The sequence below is a fragment of the Triticum aestivum genome, chromosome 1D (genome assembly GCF_018294505.1).
Source record: "Triticum aestivum cultivar Chinese Spring chromosome 1D, IWGSC CS RefSeq v2.1, whole genome shotgun sequence".
NCBI classification, from domain to species: Eukaryota; Viridiplantae; Streptophyta; class Magnoliopsida; order Poales; family Poaceae; genus Triticum; species Triticum aestivum.
In genome coordinates this window covers 387,568,719-387,576,727 of record NC_057796.1, presented here as the reverse complement: position 1 = coordinate 387,576,727, position 8,009 = coordinate 387,568,719, and positions in this window count along the sequence as shown.

Sequence of the window (8,009 nt, the reverse complement as noted above, 5' to 3'; positions counted from 1 at the left end):
GAAGGTTTCATTCCGTTTGGACTCCGTTTGATATTATTTTTCTGCGAAACTCTGAAATAGGCAAAAAATACCAATTCTGGGTTGGGCCTCCGGTTAATAGGTTAGTCCCAAAAATAATATAAAAGTGTATAATAAAGCCCATTAATGTCCAAAACAGAATATAATATAGCATGGAACAATAAAAAATTGTAGATACGTTGGAGACGTATCTAGCATCCCCAGGCTTAATTCCTGCTCGTCCTCGAGTAGGTAAATGATAAAAACATAATTTTTGATGTGGAATGCTACTTGTCATAATTTCAATGTAATTCTCTTAATTGTGGTATGAATATTCAGATCCAAAAGATTCAAGATAAAAGTTTAATATTAACATAAAAGTAATAATACTTCAAGCATACTAACTAAGCAATTATGTCCTCTCAAAATAACATGGCCAAAGAAAGTTCATCCCTACAAAATCATATAGTTTAGTCATGCTCCATTTTCATCACACAAGAATGCTCTCGTCATGCACAACCCCGATGACAAGCCAAGCAATTGTTTCATACTATAGTAATCTCAAACTTTTTCAACCTTCACGCAATACATGAGCGTGAGCCATGGATATAGCACTATGCGTGGAATAGAATATAATGATGGGGGTTATATGGAGAAGACAAAAAATGAGAAAGTCTCACATCAACGCGGCTAATCAATGAGCTATGGAGATGCCCATCGATTGATGTTAATGCAAGGAGTAGGGATTGCCATGCAACGGATGCACTAGAGCTATAAATGCATGAAAGCTCAACAAAAGAAACTAAGTGGGTGTGCATCCAACTTGCTTGCTCACGAAGACCTAGGGCATTTGAGGAAGCCCATTGTTGGAATATAAAAGCCAAGTTCTATAATGAAAAATTCCCACTAGTATATGAAAGTGACAAAACAAGAGACTCTCTATCATGAAGATCATGGCGCTACTTTGAAGCACAAGTGTGGAAAAAGGATAGTAGCATTGTCCCCCTTTTTTTGGTCCTTTTTTATTTGGCCTTTCTCTCTTTTTTTATTGGGACAATGCTCTATGAATGATGATCATCACACTTCTATTTATTTACAACTCAATGATTACAACTTGATACTAGAACAAAGTATGACTCTATATGAATGCCTCCGGCGGTATACCGGGATAGGAATGAATCAAGAGTGACATGTATGAAAAATTATGAACGGTGGCTTTGCCACAAATACGATGTCAACTACATGATCATGCAAAGCAATATGACAATGATGAACGTGTCATGATAAACGGAACGGTGGAAAGTTGCATGGCAATATATCTCGGAATGGCTATGGAAATGCCATAATAGGTAGGCATGGTGGCTGTTTTGAGGAGGGTATAAGGAGGTTTATGTGTGAAAGAGCGTATCATATCACGGGGTTTGGATGCACCGGCGAAGTTTGCACCAACTCTCAATGTGAGAAAGGGCAATGCACGGTACCGAAGAGGCTAGCAATGATGCAAGGGTAAGAGTGCGTATAACCGATGACTCAACATTAGTCATAAAGAACTCACATACTTATTGCAAAAATCTTCAAGTCATCAAAAACCAAGCACTACGCGCATGCTCCTAGGGGGATAGATTGGTAGGAAAAGACCATCGCTCGTCCCCGACCGCCACTCATAAGGAGGACAATCAAAGAACACCTCATGTTTCAAATTTGTTACATAACGTTTACCATACATGCATGCTACGGGACTTGCAAACTTCAACATAAGTATTTCTCAAATTCACAACTACTCAACTAGCACAACTTTAATATCACTACCTCCATATCTCAAAACAATCATCAAGCATCAAACTTCTCTTAGCATTCAGCACACTCATAAGAAAGTTTTTTACTAGTCTTGAATACCTAACATATTAGGATTAATTTCCCAATTTAAGAAAATTACCATGCTGTTTAAGACTCTCAAAATAATATAAGTGAAGCATGAGAGAATAATAGTTTCTATAAAACAAAACCACCGCCGTGCTCTAAAAGATATAAGTGAAGCACTAGAGCAAAAACTATATAGCTCAAAAGATATAAGTGAAGCGCATAGAGTATTCTAATAAATTCCGAATCATGTGTGTCTCTCTCAAAAGGTGTGTACAGCAAAGATGATTGTGGTAAACTAAAAAGCAAAGACTCAAATCATACAAGATGCTCCAAGAAAAACACATATCATGTGGTGAATAAAAATAGCCCCAAGTAAAGTTACCGATGGAAGTAGACGAAAGAGGGGATGCCTTCCGGGGCATCCCCAAGCTTTGGCTTTTTGGTGTCCTTAGCTTATCTTGGGGTGCCATGGGCATCCCCAAGCTTAGGCTCTTGCCACTCCTTGTTCCATAATCCATCAAATCTTTTACCCAAAACTTGAAAACTTCACAACACAAAACTTAACAGAGAATCTCGTGAGCTCCGTTAGCGAAAGAAAACAAAACACCACTTCAAGGTACTGTAATGAACTTATTCTTTATTTATATTGGTGTTAAACCTACTGTATTCCAACTTCTCTATGGTTTATAAACTATTTTAGTAGCCATAGATTCATCAAAATAAGCAAACAACACACGAAAAACAGAACAATCTTTAGTAATCTGTAACTAACGCAAACTTCTGGAACTCCAAAAATTCGCCAAAATAGGACGACCTAGAAAATTTGTTTATTGATCAGCAGCAATTGAAATCAATATTTTATCACGTTCTGGTGATTTTTAACAATTATTTTCATGAACAGAAAGTTTCTGGAATTTTCAGAAAGATCAAATAACTAGCATCCAAGAAGATCCTATAGGTTCAACTTTGCACAAATACTAATTAAAACATAAAAAACGCATCTAACCAGAGGCTAGATCAAATATTTATTCCTAAACATAAGCAAAAAAGCAAAAAACTAAAAATAAAATTGGGTTGCCTCCCAACAAGCGCTATCGTTTAATGCCCCTAGCTAGGCATAATAGTAAGGATAGATCTAGGTATTGCCATCTTTGGTCGGCAATTCTTCAATGAGCCATCTATCATCCTTAGGAGTTTCTTTCTTTTATTAATTATCAAACTTATAGGCACATAACCGAAAATTTCATTTGTAGCAAATGGTTCCTTAATGAAAGCAAAAAGATTGGGATGAATACTTATAGATTTGAGATCCGCAGTTTCCTTATTAGAGGATTCACCCTTATTTTTAGGAACATACATAAGCTTAGCAATTTTAGTTGGAGGACTTGAAGTATTCTTTACGGAAGAAAAATCGGTTCCCAAGTTGGTAATGATACCCTCAAGTTTATCGATTCTAGTGGAATCCTGATTTATTCTTTCATTAACTATGGGCTCCTTCTCCTTAATATTTTTCAAAGTGACTCCTACTTTAGATACATATTGGGTAATTTGGTTGTGAATCTTTTTATCCAAATTTTCAATTAACTCTACGGTAGCAACTTTATTTTCAATAATTTCAAGTCTTTGCATTACATGCTCCAAAGTTAACATAGTTCCATTAACCAAAAGAGGTGGTGAGCCAAACAAATCTATCATAGCATTATAAGAATCAAAAGTATGGCTACCCAAGAAATTCCCTCCAGTAAGGGTATCAAGGATATATCTGTACCAAGGAGTAGCGCCTACATAAAAATTGCGGAGAAGAACGGAAGTAGATTGCTTCCTGGTAGATCTATTTTGAGCATTGCAAATTCTATACCAAGCGTCTTTTAGATTTTCTCCCTCCCTTTGCTTAAAATTAAGAACTTCATTCTCGGGAGACAACAAAGAAGATAGAGGGCTAGCCATAACGACAAGCAAGCGAAAAAAGAGGCAAACGAAAAAGAGTGGGCGAATAAAACGGTAAGGGTGAAGTGGGGGAGAGGAAAACGAGAGGCAAATGGCAAATAATGTAATGCGGGAGATAAGGGTTTGTGATGGGTACTTGGTATGTTGACTTTTGCGTAGACTCCCTGGCAATGGCGCCAGAAATCCTTCTTGCTACCTCTTGAGCACTGCGTTGGTTTTCCCTTGAAGAGGAAAGGGGTGATGCAGCAAAGTAGCGTAAGTATTTCCCTCAGTTTTTGAGAACCAAGGTATCAATCCAGTAGGAGGCCACGCACGAGTCCCTCGCACCTACACAAACAAATAAATCCTCGCAACCAACACAATAAAGGGGTTGTCAATCCCTTCACGGTCACTTATGAGAGTGAGATTTGATAGATATGATAAGATAATATTTTTGGTATTTTTATGATAAAGATGCAAAGTAAATAAAGCAAAATAAACACGACGCCAGAATAACTTGTTGACGGGAGATTAATATGATGGAAAATAGACCCGGGGGCCATAGGTTTCACTAGTGGCTTCTCTCGAGAGCATAAGTATTACGGTGGGTAAACAAATTATTGTTGAGAAATTGACAGAACTGATCATAGTTATGAGAATATCTAGGTATGATCATGTATATAGGCATCACGTCCGCGACATGTAGACCGACTCCTGGCTGCATCTACTACTATTACTCCACACATCGACCGCTATCCAGCATGCATCTAGAGTATTAAGTTCATAAGAACAGAGTAACACTTTAAGTAAGATGACATGATGTAGAGGGATAAACTCATGATATATGATATAAACCCCATCTTGTTATCCTCGATGGCAACAATACAATACGTGCCTTGCTGCCCCTACTGTCACTGGGAAAGGACACCGCAAGATTGAACCCAAAGCTAAGCACTTCTCCCATTGCAAGAAAGATCAATCTAGTAGGCCAAACCAAACTGATAATTCAAAGAGACTTGCAAAGATAACCAATCATACACAAAAGAATTCAGAGAAGATTCAAATATTGTTCATAGATAAACTTGATCATAAACCCACAATTCATCGGTCTCAACAAACACACTGCAAAAGAAGATTACATCAAATAGATCTCCACGAGAATCATGGAGAACTTTGTATTGAGATCCAAAGAGAGAGAAGAAGCCATCTAGCTAATAACTATGGACCTGAAGGTCTGAGGTAAACTACTCACACATCATCGGAGAGGCTATGGTGTTGATGTAGAAGCCCTCCGTGATCGATGCCCCCTCAGGCGGAGCTTCGGAAAAGGCCCCAAGATGGGATCTCACGGGTACAGAAGGTTGCGACGGTGGAATTAGGTTTTTGGCTCCGTATCTGGTAGTTTGGGGGTATGTAGGTATATATAGGAGGAAGAAGTACGTCGGTGGAGCAACATGGGGCCCACGAGGGTGGAGGGCGCGCCCCCCTACCTCGTGCCTTCCTGGTTGTTGTCTTGACGTAGGGTCCAAGTCCTCTGGATCACATTCCTTCCGAAAATCACGTTCCTGAAGGTTTCATTCCGTTTGGACTCCGTTTGATATTCTTTTTCTGCGAAACTCTGAAATAGGCAAAAATAGCAATTCTGGGTTGGGCCTCCGGTTAATAGGTTAGTCCCAAAAATAATATAAAAGTGTATAATAAAGCCCATTAATGTCCAAAACAGAATATAATATAGCATGGAACAACCAAAAATTATAGATACGTTGGAGACGTATCATCGCCCCCCTTTCCCCTTTGCCCTATAAATAGAGGGGTGGAGGGAGGGCAGCACCACCACATCCAAGGCGCATCCCTCCCCCTCTCCAACACCTCCTCCTCCTTCCGCGGTGCTTGGAGAAGCCCTGCCGGAGTACCACGCTGCTCCAACACCACTACGCCGTCGTGCTGCTGCTGGAGTTGTCTTCCCCAACCTCTCCCTCTCTCCTTGCTGGATCAAGGCATGGGAGACGTCACCGGGCTGCACGTGTGTTGAACGCGGAGGCGCCGTTGTTCGGCGCTTAGATCGGAATCAACCGTGATCTAAATCGCTACGAGTACGACTCCATCATCCGTGTTATTGTAATGCTTCCGCATCGCGATCTTCAAGGGTATGAAAATGCACTCCCCTCTCTCTCGTTGCTAGTTTCTCCATAGATTGATCTTGGTGATGCGTAGAATTTTTTTAATTTCTGCAACGATCCCCAACAAGATCGTCATGTTCGGACAATGACCTTCATCAACATCAACTCCGATCTCTATCAAGATCATGGAGGAATCATCCATGGAGCCCGGGGGCCCAACGTCAACATTGCCCTCGTGTGACCGTGCTGTTTTTCTGGACAACAAACTTGTATCCGCTGCCACCACCTCCTCGAGCATCGCTTTGACGATTCTTTCGGTGGAATTATGCGGAATTAAGTCTACAACAACCATGCAAAATTTCATCGAGTCCCGATGGAGGAATCTCTGGCAATCTACGATATATCGGAGCCCTGTCAAATCTGGACGGGAATCTGGACGAGTTTAGGGCGTGGTTTCCAGCACCTAGCTCGGACATACCTTGGAAGATCTAACCGTTGATCGGCTGCGGAATTTCTATATCTACCACCCCTCAAAATTTCAGCTCGATCCGACCGCCCAAACTCCGGGAACCTTCCGATTAGTGCATCACTTTTCGGATCTGTTTTCTGCGCGAATACGGATCCGACCAGAATTCATGTTTCTTTATGAACGTGATAGTGGACAACCTTTTTAAAGGAATTTTCTTCTAGGGTATTGTGCGTTGTTCTTAACACGTGCCCATAAAATTTTAAACCTTCTCTGAGGCACTCTTCACCATCGTGCTAGTGTCAAACCAGTCCGGTAACATTGCTCCACGTCTGCCGACCTACGCTAGCGCAGAGCGTCGCTTCATCGAGCCGAGCCTAACCTTATCGGATCATCAGCTCGGCAAGCTGAACAAGAGTTCGACATCGCGAAGGATAAATCATCACCAACACCATCGCCCCACAGAGTGCACGGGTCAGGCGCGCCGACATCGCCGCTCGGTCACTTCATCAATCCGGCATTGACCGCGTCACAAGTTATGACCAGCGTCGGCACGGCCGCACTGTTGCTTCTTCAAGCCGATGTCCATCACGCCGAACTGCTTCAACACCTCGGCTGACATGGCAGATGCAACGTCTCCTTATCGACCCGCTCCGTCATCTCGGCTAGACCGGGGACTTTGTTGTTTCTTCATCAACATACTCCGGTGACCTCGGCGTCACCAGCCGACCTGCTTTGACTCATCGGCTGACATGGAGGCTTCGACACCTCGGCTGGACCGGGGACTTTGCTATTTCTTCATCAACATACTCTGGTGACTTCGGCGTCACCAGTCGACCAGCTTCGTCACGTTAGCTGGACCCGGGGCTTTGCCTCGGCGAGCCCACCTTTGCCAGCATCGCCATACCATCGCTTTATCGCCCATCAGGCAATGGGTGTGCGGATCGAGTCCCAATTTTGGGAGTAACCTTTTTTCAGATTCCTACAACAGATACACGAGGTGCTATTAATCCTAGTATTTTTTCTTGGTTGGGTTTATTTTTCCCAAGGAATTATTACTATGGTTTGTTTCATCATCTGTACACAGGTCTATCAAATGGTGGCCGCATTAACGACGGTCGCGTGGTGGTTCGGTCAGTTTCCGTATACAGTTCGGCGAATGCCGCATCCGGAACTCGGGTCGGCCTGTGAATTCAGGCTTTACCACGCCTTCACCGCGTCACGCCGACGCCCTGCATCGACATTGACTTCGGTGCCAGGCCACATCTCTTTAAATAAATTATTTTTGCTAAAAGCAATTATCCTTTTGGGACTGCACTACTTTATGTGTGTAGGTGATCGACTTCGACTGCGTCACGCGATCACTTCAGCAAGCCAACGTCGTTGTCCCAATCGGCATAAATCGGCTCGCGTGATCACCTTGTTGGTCGAATTGCCATACCGACATGTTCGGTTGCCTCGGGGAGTTTGGCATCGTTGAGAGAGCTCTACCTCATCGAGTGTTCGGCACACGGGACATATTTATTTTACTACTCGCTTTGCATACATTATTAATTATGCAACAATTTTTTATTATTCCTATTATCTCCAGCCTGCACTATTTTCTATGCACAGGTAAATGATCCGGGTCGGGCAGT